Here is a 12,409-nt window from a genome sequence, read left to right on the forward strand (position 1 = left end):
AGACTGAATTTCAAGTAACGAAACCGCGGGCGAAAGCTAGTTCAAAATATATCTATGTTCCTATTATGAACCGTGAGGTCAAGTTCGTGACTGAGCTATGTTATAACACGGTCTCTACGTGAATGCGCATCAGGTTGACAACAGATCAAGTCGTCTGTCCACTTCGATTTGTCGGGAGTGTCTTTATCATCGTTACGTTATTGCCATTTTGTACTTGGTCACTATTAAGTAGGTTCGATTAATTTATTGTATTTTTTTTACTATTTCAATGGCCCCTAGAAAACCCAAAGTTTCTTGTTGGCCAGATAACAAACAGATTTAGTAGGTAAATATTTAAAAAAATATAGAGATGTCCCGTGGACTGTGCACTATTAACTGCATCTCACTTAACACCAGGTGCAATTGCGTTTAAATACCTGCCTTGTCTAGCATAAAAAAAATATTTAAAAAAAAATATTACTTATTATTCATCATTGCACTCTCATTACTATTTTGTTACAACGATTTTTTTTGCAATACAATAAAAAATAAAGCCTTTATATGCAAATATTTCCAAAAAAAGTATTTGAACGGTGATTCATGAACTTAGTACCATTGAATCTTTAGATTATTTTGAATGATGACAATATTGACGTATAAATTACTTGTGAACGAAAGAATGCTGATAGGCCAAGTTTACCTTCGCCCAAGGATGTCGGTCAAGAGTTCAACTGAGCCAACGTCGCGTTATCTGCTGTGAGTTATGTAATAACAACCGATCATGCGGAATCCTGTAAAAGTTTATGTATTTTTTGTTTAAATATTGAGTCACTTACAGAAACTGCATTAACAGTGAGAATAAAAATGGCAATTTTCAGACTGCAGCTGCTGCAGACCACAAACTTTTAGACGGCCGATAGTTGAGTCTGATTCTAATTTGTATGAAGAATCGGCCGACCCAATGTGCGCACTTTCAGCCGACAAAAAGTCTGTAGTCTGCGGCTAGCCTTAGGCTGAGTTGTACCATCTTACTTTAACTTTGTCAAACGTCAAAAATCTGTCAAACTCCATACAAAATACACCGGTTATCATTATAGTTACGGTCAAAGTTAGGTGGTGCAACTCAACCTTAGTGTGCAATTTTGCAAACGACTGACATCCTGTATTGGAAAACCCAAAAATATTTGGGAGATATTTCTAGTGTGTGGTCTGCGCTTTACCATTAATTTCCTCCCTTCCTCAAGTATCTGTTTAATAGCAGTAATTAGTCGACGGGGATCTCATTATCCAATTAAGTAGACAGCAATTAACGAAGCGAACATTCAATATTTGATGAAGATTCTTTCTTATTATGAACGTATCGAATTACATAATAAAATAATATGTTATTCCACGAGCAGATTCAGCTCTTGAAAATGCTACAAGTTTGAATTTCCAGTTTTTGTCCAAATTAAGCGAGTTATGTTTCTCAATCATGTGTTGTTAAAAAATCATGAACATTTTATTTATAAACAAAATGAATATTAACGATGTTCGTTGAATTGAAATACGACCGTTTAAGTGAATTCGCAATAGAGCAAATTATTTAATCTGAATATTAATTTATCTACACGGGTCATAAAAAATGGCAGGCAGTTTGCGACGCATTAATTTAAAGCTCGATAAAGCGAAGATAAATTCTATAATAAATTAAAAACAAATTCTAAAAATACACGAATATAAGGCCACTCTATAAGCGATTCATCTGGCCACCGCGAATCGTGGAGAGTATACGCAAAATTCTCTTCTTCTGAAAAAGACGCCTTCTTGCAAAAGAGACTATTGCCCGTTTTTACCATCAATCTCTAATTTTTAAGTGATCGCTATGGTAACACAACAGGAATTTTGTTTTCATAGGGGTCACCTAAAAATTAGGGATTGATGGTGAAAACGGGCATAAATAATCTGACGCTCATCAAGATTCTACACGTAAGGCTGCTCATTGAAATTGGGCTTACCGGACATAAGTCTATTGTATGAAGATCTTGTAGAATCCGTTTCAAATCAATAAACATGCGATGACAGCTGAGTGGGTGGATTTGTGAATGGCGTATTAAATGTCGTTGAGTCCTTTGGCAAGAATGTCGTGTTTACAATAAGCATTTAATTTTATTAATGACACTTTTATTGGGAATATGGCTCTGGCACACTTGCTAATATGGCTCTAGGACTTTGGATAATATGTTATTCTAACCAGAGACAAATTACAAGCATCAAGAATACTAGTTACAAGAATTAATAAAATCATCAAAATATTTTAATTCAAATGTGACTTGCCATCTTTAGCGACTTGCATAATGAATGATGCTACCACATGTCACGTAGCTGTCATCTACTAGCAATAATTTGACAGGGACTTTATACAAAAGCTATTCGTAAATGGCTTGTCGTTTGTTGAAGTGTCAATGTCAATAGTGACGAATCTATCGGCTTTGAAATGCCGATGCTCTTGCGCATTGTGGACTGCGTTTATCGGGACGGAACGGCAAGGGATTTTTGGGTGACGAATAATAATGTACCTTGTAGTTTAAACGCTACGGTTGAATTTGCATTGTTAGGAATACCGAAGCAGCAGCAACGAAAGAACTTTGCTTACGCGCAGCCTTAGATGTTGATCAGAACATCTGAACATCCATGTAGGCGTAAGTACCAGCAATTATGATGCTCAATAAATAGTGACGTAGCTGCTAAACTCAATAAGCATCATTATTAACAAAATATTTATCAAGTAAGGACATTAATTATTTAGTTGGTAGTGGCACAGAATAATAATATGGTAGTGGCCATATTGCTTTTTTGTTATTCTGACATATTGAAACAAAAATTGTTTTATATTATTTCAAACATCACTGGCATTATTAATTCAGTTGACAGTAAAATATCAACAATAATAACCTTATGACTTTGGCATGAATTCCTAGACATGCAAAGGTGGAATTGGTCATGATTTAATATAAAATGCACCCGCAGCTCTAAATCACAACTCTAAAATACAAAATACATAATAGAGGTTATAATTTCCTCATTATGCATGATTTACGACATTGCAGTCAGCCACCTACATTTTTATACATGTGTATAAACATGAATTACTTTGCTAATAACGCCTGTAACTTTTACTTGAGAGGATTTTTAGTACTAATCTGATAAAATGTTAAATAGATAGATACCCTTTATATCCAGTCACTTGAAATATGCACAAAAACAAGAGGATTACAAATAGGTATGGCATTATACAGTATTGACTATGAAGAAACATCACATACAAGAATAGTTGATATTTAACTAGAAGACTGAAAAGTTTACGAGCCACACGCAATCGCGTTACAAAACTAAGACAATCTCCAGCAATTAACTGTCTAATCAATACTAAGCTTCTGAAGAATATGTATCTAAGACGACCTCAATTTATCCAATTCAAGACTTTCAAAACATAAAACGTTAAATTTGTTGACATGACCGTGTGCAACAGGTCACCCAAAAGGCCAACTCAGCAAGATGAGGACAACATGACTATTGTTCTGTTTCTAATTTACTTACTGGCTGAATCTTTACATGATCACAAATAACAAATAGAGTTGACCAATCAATTATGTCTTCTTACACACACTTCCGCGACACAAGTACAGCTTAGTGCAGCAGCCGCTAGATAAACAAACTGTAATTCTTTTGTTGGCAAATAAAATACTTTTACATTTTTTTTTTTACTTTTTATTCGTCAATAATAATGCTGAAATGTTATTGCGGGCAGTAAATATTTACATTTGAGTCGAGTTTGTGTTAACTCATAAAAGTCATTTGATTTTTATAAACAGGCTTTTAAAAAACTTTACACGTTCTAGTATTAACCCTATCACTGCTTCGGGACAATAAATGGGCCAGTGCTGAGAAGAAGCAGCGCAAGAAACTCAGTCGCTATTGTCAGCCTCTTTTTCAAGGGTTTAAAAAGTCTTTAAAATACACAATAGTTATACATTCAACATTCCAAACATTTTTATCTTTTATACGATATAATTATCAACATTATAGTAGCCCTTTTTCATTAAAGCGCTTTTAATAATTATGTACCTACTTTAAATTTATGAGTGGGTAGTTCTACAACGGTTTTAAGTTACGGTCTGTTATTACCAAAGCTACACAATCGCATAGTTAGTAATCCTATAATATTACCAATTATTATATTTACCTATATCCTATTATTATCCATTGTTACTTTAGTTCAAAGAAAAGCGTAACCCGGATTTGCATTATCTTTCTATTAATCAGAGTAATGCCACAGGATTCCAATCCCAATATGTCAAGGTTGAAAAAACTCTAAAACCCAATCTCAACTCAAACCTGACATTGAATGTAGAATTTATTAATAGCGAGGAAAGATGAGCAAAAAAACGAAATAATATTTAGAAATGCAAATGAGCTTAGTAAAATATGTGTGATAAACGTTATTATGAGCCATTTTCTTTGTTGGTTCTGGCTTTCATTAAGGATGCGGTAGATATCTGTCACCGATGCAATATGGCTCACATTTGGGAAAATAAAGTTTTCTAAGAAATATTTTTTGATTTGATTTGATATTATTTCTACATTCAACGCATGCTATTTCATCTCCCGCCGGTTTTCTATCCATTTGTATAAAATTATTAGCATCATATTTTTAGCAATTTATGCGAAAAAAATATGGCAAAGTATATTACTTGTAAAAACATTATGCGAAGGAAGGGACCTCACTTCCCCGCCCCATAATGACGACCAAAGATTTTCATTGGTAACATCGACCTAGTAATAAAAATGAGCCATTACAATGATAGCGATCTAATTCAGCTGACTGTTGATACAAAATTCTAAATTGTCAATAATAATTAACACAAAAGTGGAGATACCTGTCTCAGTTTAAGGTTATGTCACCTGAACTGGTCCGAGCCGGTTCGTCCATTAAGCTCATCACCGCATATAAAGCAGCTTACAAGTTCAAGATTAGTTCATATTTCATGACGATAACGTTCGCTCCTTTAAATTGTGATAGGATGCGGTAACAATTATTTATTATACAATGTTATTGTATAAATCATCCTATTCCTAATTAATATATTTACCTACACAATACATTCGGTTAATTAAGTTGTTACAATTACAAATTCAGCATATTATAACTGCAACATATTTAGCAACTGGTAGGGCCCAAAAAATAAGGATACATGTAAAGTGCCCCTTAAGGGCTACCTTTTTTTATTTACTATATTTTGACGTTCATATTTTACTGTCTAAATTGAATAAATATTGACGGTCTAAATTGAATAAATATTTTTGATTTAGATTTTTGAACTATAACTACATAAAAAACTATCAGCAATTCAGCAGGTCATGCCTACTAACAGCTTAGCAAAAAACTTCAATTTTGTCCTTTTGTAAAGAAAAGGGAAATGGAGGGCAATATAGTACCTATATTCAAATAATAACAATAAATTGATAAAACAACAATAACCATGAACTTTAATCAGCGTAAACAGTCACTGGATATCAATTTACAACAAAAGTTAATTAAATTACATTCCTTGCTACCAAACTCATAATAACAAAAGACGTATCGGTTGTGAAACCTCAAGGTGAACCGATGAGGTCCCGCGGACCAAATATAGTGCCCATGATGACACCAGGCGACGGTAAAATTGAGTCAGATACTTCACTACGGATTTAACGACAAGGGTATAGATGTTATCTGTGTCATTAAGAATTAATATGTACGACTCGAAGTAAAATCGCAATTGTTTATTGAGTTGTTGGGGAAATTGATTTTTAACTTTTATTAAAGTAATACCGCGATATGGTATGAAGCCGATGATAACGTACAACCAAAGTGGCCGACATAGCTCGCAGATTGCTACTAAAATCAAGTGGCAGTGGGCGGGGCACATAGCTCGTAGAGACAATGGCCGTTGGGGCAGAAAAGTTCTCGAGTGGCGACCACGGGCTGGAAGACGTAGCGTGGGCAGGCCTCCTACTAGGTGGACCGACGATCTGGTGAAGGTAGCGCAGGACCGTTCATTGTGGAAAACCTTGGAGAAGGCCTTTGTCCAGCAGTGGACGTAATTCGGCTGAAACGAACGAACGAACGATAACGTACAGTCAGCGGCAAACAGCTAGTGACACCCACAGTGGTCAAAAAGTTGACATCCTTATTCCATTAGTAATAAATACGAGTTGCGAACTTTTTGGCAACTTTGTGTGTCACGATCTAGTTGACGCTGACTGTACTTGAACTTTTTAAAGGCAAATATTTATTTAGAGGATGGCTACCTGCCTTCATTTATGAGGTCGAAAACTGAAAGGGTCTAAAACAAATTCACATTAAGGCGAACAAATGCCAGGGACAGTGCCTTTAAGAAAGAATGTTAATTCTTAACCACTAAATAAAATAATATAGCACAGGTAATTCATATGCAATACTTCGATCAACCAGCTATGTTAAACTTTTATTAGAGTAGGTGTTTGGCCCCAATCGGAACAAATCATTATCAAATAGTTTTGTTGGAGGAGGTTGGTGTTCTATGGAGGTTAAATAGTGCGTAATTATTCACCTCTTTTAGACAGAAGAACAGAACAGAACAATTTAATAACTTAGGTACTTAACTGTATCGTTACTTTGCAAGCAAAAGGGAAGGTGGTTTTCTCAGATAGGCAAAAAGAAAATCCCTGACTTATCTAGTTTTATGTTATGGGTTATTGTAAGGCCGTGCTCTTTTCCTCCGAGACAAACAAACGAAGTGAAAGCGTTTACTATGAATTTGTAGAACTCAAGTCGGTAATTCTTATCCGGACGACGACATATCAACCTGAACGCTACCAAAATACGATTTTGCAGTAATATGCTTACACATAATTTTAATTTAGATAAGGTAACCCTTTGAGGTATTCCTCTAAGCGCAGTCATTTTGAGACGCACCAAATGTAGCGCACCTAAACAATTCCATGAAGCGAACCTATGTTATGCTGCCCTGGTTCTATTCTACAGATATAAAAGAGCTCAAAATCTTGAGTAAAGAAAGGTGTGCTTAGAGGAATACAACCCTTTTATGCTCAGGAAACTGTCTGGTTGTAAGGAGTTGTTGTTAATTTTGTGATATCTCTGTTATTTCCATGGATAGGAGAAGATAGTAAGCCACTAGATGCATTCTAAGAAGAATTAGCATAATATCTAATAAGTCAAACATAAATCAGAACTATTATGAAACACTATTAATTCTGTTATTCCGGTTACAGATAACCTTGACATTTGACTCTGAAATATTCAAATGAGCCCGAGGGGAATGTTCAGAGCACATCTGCTTTTAATAAAAGACATAACATCCTAAAACGCTTAATATAGAGGTCCGGTTGCATATACATTAACATTTAAAATAAGTTTCAAATTAAGCCACTTAATTCTTGTTTTTTAGATTAGCTACATACCTATGAATGAATGTCCGCTTTACATTTTGTATTCTGATTATTATAATGATGACTAAGTTTATCCTCCTAAGCCCAACACATCCTAAGCCCACAAGATGTAAAACATATCGCCCCCCAAAAGATACTGCACTTCCTAATGGATGCAGGACTCGGAGGCGAACTGTAAGGAAAACAGCGGCGATCACAATAGATCGATAACGGTCGCAGTGATACTAGGACTTTATTGAACTAGAATAGCCGCTCAACACAAATAAAAAAAAGTTTATCCTTTTAATACCTACCTATCTAATATTAAGGATTTCCGCAAAATAACGACTGATACTATCAATTATAACAGCCACCACTCTTTTATCACACTTGTAAGAGTAGCGACTGTTACATATACAGTGGACTGCAATGCAGCTACGGGTTCAATATTAATCACTCAAAAATTCGCATTATCTCATTACTCGGACCATACTTAGCGCCAGCAAACAGTATTGGTGTCAAGTAGTCCTTATGTCACGAAGATTGGTGATCTTGCGCCGACGCAAAATCACTTTTGATGATGAAGAATCACCCATTGTCCTCTTCGACCGCAATTTTTGGGTTAAGTCACAACAATCGTACAAATGATCGATTGATCATTCATTTGGCGTTCAAATTATTAACGTAACGTATTGTTTGTTTAATTTTTAAATCATTAACTGTTTGTTCAGTGTGAACAAACGGACAAAGGACTGAGTAAAGGACGTAGCAATTTCCTACTTATTTACAAATAAGATATGCCTGTCGTAAATACAAATCTACAATGCTTATGATAATACAAACATTGTGAACATGAACTGCGGGTCTGCGGTATTGCTGTGTTTATACTAGGTGTACGGCTTAACAGTTTATGCCAAATTCGCAATGCAATAATAATATTATTCCGTAATTCCTTAACCTTACGAAGTGTCAGCTGAACAGCATTTGAATCAAGACGTAAACATCTGATCCGATAAGTTATACAAAAACACAATTTGAAATACCTTTCCGATGCTTTTCCGGACACTCCATCACCAGACACAACTGGACCACCTTCAAACAAAAAAACAAAGAAATTAGACTACTATTGACAAAGTTATCAGTGAATATTCACAAAAAAATCATAGATGAACGATTTTTTTGAAGTCGGTTAAAAATTACAAAGCATGTACAGTCAAGGTAAAAAGTTGTTTCTCACATAATAAGTATTTTTGTAAGACTCGAAACCTATCTCTAGTCCGACTTCTCGGTATACCTGTTGTATTTTTTCATAATTTATTCCTATTACTTAAGTTCCGCTTGCAACTTTCTCGATATAAACAAACAAATCCTCATTGTCAGTCGGTTGAGCAATGGTTACAGCTGTGAGTGCTGTGGCGAATCGATTTTAACTGCTCACTTCATTATATTGTTAGGTTACTCGTATTCGCTTTTCGACTAGGCTACTCGCAAAACGTGCTTTTTTTAACGGAGAAAAATTCATTAAATTGCATACCCGCTGTGGTCAAACGATGGGATAAATGAGACAGTTTTGCCAGGCCACAACGGTCCGTTTCATTCGATTTCCAGTATTTAGAGAAAGTCCTCTCTATACCCAGCTTCTTTGGGAACGCTAATTTCTCACTCTTTCACTCTTTTTTACCACAGGACCTCTTACCATGGAGTAAATAATGCAACCTCCTCTGTGCTTTTATGAATGTACTATAAAAAAGCTATAAGTAAATAAACAAATGAATTCACAAAACGTGCCTATGTGAACCCGTCTCGGGTCTCTTACGGAGATTTTACACATCTTATGCGTAAGCAGACAAAACAATAATAGGCGGTGATCTGCCTAATAGACAATAGCATTGATATGATATGGAATAAAAATTTATCAAACAAATGGATAAGCACCATATAATAACAATAAAGGAATGACGTATCCACAAGAAAGAGAAGCAATGCACAAAAATTTCATAGTGTTAAAACGTAAGGAGTTAGTGCACTGCTGACCTTTATTTTCCATGATGCCGCCTTTGTTTCACTTCAACAATTCATTCTCAACACAATAATCACATTAATAGACAAATCATCACACAATATGCACTCATTAATCAGCTTAAATTAGTTAATTTTAATTAAATATGCGCACATTACACTGACCCCACCCAATTACGAGTAATGGCCGCCACACTAAAAATGCGTTGATAAAAATTTAAAAGAGGGTAGTCGCGCATTTTACATTACTCGCAACACAGATCATTGCACCATATTTCTTATCCTTCAAAGACGATTAGTATTAGGTACAAGAAAGTTTTTTTATTATTTTACAACTTATAAACACACACGGTTGCCCAAACCATGTTTGTTCATAGGTTGTGTCAGTGTGCAGGGGTCAACTCTGGCGGTCGCTCGCTATGAATTACACAGTACATTATCTCGATGTATTTACGACCGCATTTGCTTGTTAAAAGTACCTTTCACGACACACACAAACACCGTTATATTAATATTAACATTCACACCCCTATTGCAGTGTCCCGCAAAAATCCGATCCGTTCGAATTCGCAATTCGAATGTCAAACACACTTATGTCACTGTGTTCACACGACAGTCCCGGGCAGGATCCTGCATTACTGGATCCCGCAAAACTGGATCGCCGTGGGAGAGGGCTCATATACGCAATATTATTTGCAATCTATCTCTATCTATAAAAGTGAAAGGTCACTTATTTTTTGACTGCAAGTGCTAGAAGAATTTTGCATGGGGGTTTTAGAACTTAGGTGCTCACTAAGACGGGATTTTGCAAAATTAAATCCCTAAAGGGGTAAAACGGGATCCACGCGTACGAAGTCGCGGGCGGCCACTAGTAGTCGTATATGAACGAACATAAAAAACACATTCCCTGAGGATCTCGTATCAATACAAATTAGTATTCGATCAACACACGAGGGCTGGATGTGCTTTGCATAAATGGTCACGGAACAATTGGTTCAAATGCTAAAAATAGTAATGACTATAAAATAGCCGCATGCACAACAGCTGACTCAAACAAATGAAGTTTACTGCTCAGATATTCAATAATCGAATCCCATTCCGAATCGAGCCAGTAGCCACTTCTTGTAAACGCTGAACGCAATCTATATCCGTGATCTTTATTTGTTTTGTCGTACAACTACGCCTGAGTGAATTTTTGGCACTACCCTCAACTTTTACGATTTTCTTTAAATACCATAGATTTATTATTTTGTTCACACGAACAAGGCAGTCAATGCATGCGAACGTCACATTGTACAGAAGCATCAAAACCTGAGTAGGATTCCAGTCTAATCTTGAATATATAGAAAGTTAAAAAGTACCTGAAAAATACGATAAGGACAGTCAAGGCGAAGAAGATTAATTACCTAACACGTCGCACTTTAGTTTTAGTAACATTCTTTTTAATGGTAGCTAAGTACTCGCCCATTAACGCAAATAACTTGTAAATTATAATTTTGGTAACGTACAACTACCTCAAATAAGTAAATATTGAGTAATCTAAGGTTTACTAGATAAATATGGCTGACGAATTTCAAAAATTGATTCTTCAAATTAATGATCAGATCAATGATCCCGCGACTCCGTACGCGTGCTTATACCCCCTTAGGAGTGGAGTTTCGTAAATTCGTTCTTAGTGAGCACCTACGTTCTAAAAGGAACCCCCATGCAAAATTTGAGACTCCTAGCACTTGTAGTTTCTGAGATTTCGTGATGAGTGAGTCAGTCAGTCAGTCAATCAGTGAGCTTTCGCTTTTATAAATATAGATAGATGTTTAGTTAATCATCATATCGCGTCGCTATATTATCCACAGCTGGACCACTCGCAAACCCGGTTACATTCCACCGAAGTCTACCAGAACACCTTGAGCTTCTTCTCTAGATTCTCCGGCACAACTAATTGGCCTGTCATAAAAGCAGTTTTTAATACAACGAGGATTGAATCGTTTAGTCTACCAAATACATTGGCGATATGTATAGTCGATTAGTGTTGTAAATCTGATTTAGAGTAGGCGCACACCGTTGATTTTTAGTTGGCCGATAGTTGTGTTGTGCCCGATTTTAAATTGTATGAAGAATCGGTTAAAACGAGTCGGCGTAGTGTGCGCACTCCCATACATGCCCATACTGATCCACTGCCCGACTAAACTATCGGCCGACGAAAAATCAACGGTGTGCGCCTACTCTTAGATGAGCGCCTGGCTTGTCATCGCGCGCAATAAACATGTATCGAGACCTTTGTTATGTAAATTCTGCAGGGAAATAACATGTATAAAGAACCTGCGGTTCAATGTATGGGAAATTAATGATGATGGCTTGGATTCAATAAATGAAAAAACAAAAACGAAAATTAATTTTATGAATTATAGACCGTAACAATATGAGTATACATTACATTATACATATACACGTATACGTTATAAACAGGAATTGTCAGTAGTTAGAGTTCTAGAGTGTTTATGTAGTAATTTATTTATTTTAGTAATAACATTGTCAATTTACAGAAAAAGTCGCAATGGAAATCCTTCAATCATGATTATTTGGCATTAAGGGCAATATTTCCTCAAGATCGTTGAGTAGGAAAAAGCAGTTATTCTTACTACTGATTCATATTAGAACAATTTATAAATAATAGGTATAAATGTTGAGTCAAAAATATTTGACCTTGACCTATAAACATTAAATGCAATTTCCAAATGCAACCTTTTGTCTAAAAATCTTTAATGTTTAATTTATGGTGACCTTTTGAACCAACTTGTATAATATAACTTTCGCGTTGCATTATTTAAATAACTTGTAATAATAATCATAGAAACTTAATAAAAAACAAGGAGTTAAGTTATAAGTCACACAACTTGGTACATATTACACTTAATGGTACTTGGTACATAATGACTAAACTAACAATTTTTGTTACTAA

General features: G+C 35.5%; 1 protein-coding gene across 2 annotated transcripts in view; it reads left to right on the forward strand.

Moving 5' to 3' along the window:
• Positions 1-12,409, forward strand: part of LOC135088454 (uncharacterized) — a 41,464-nt gene that overhangs the window by 23,734 nt on the left and 5,321 nt on the right. The window lies entirely within an intron of this gene.

This window comes from Ostrinia nubilalis, chromosome 4, assembly GCF_963855985.1.
Source record: "Ostrinia nubilalis chromosome 4, ilOstNubi1.1, whole genome shotgun sequence".
Taxonomy (NCBI): domain Eukaryota; kingdom Metazoa; phylum Arthropoda; class Insecta; order Lepidoptera; family Crambidae; genus Ostrinia; species Ostrinia nubilalis.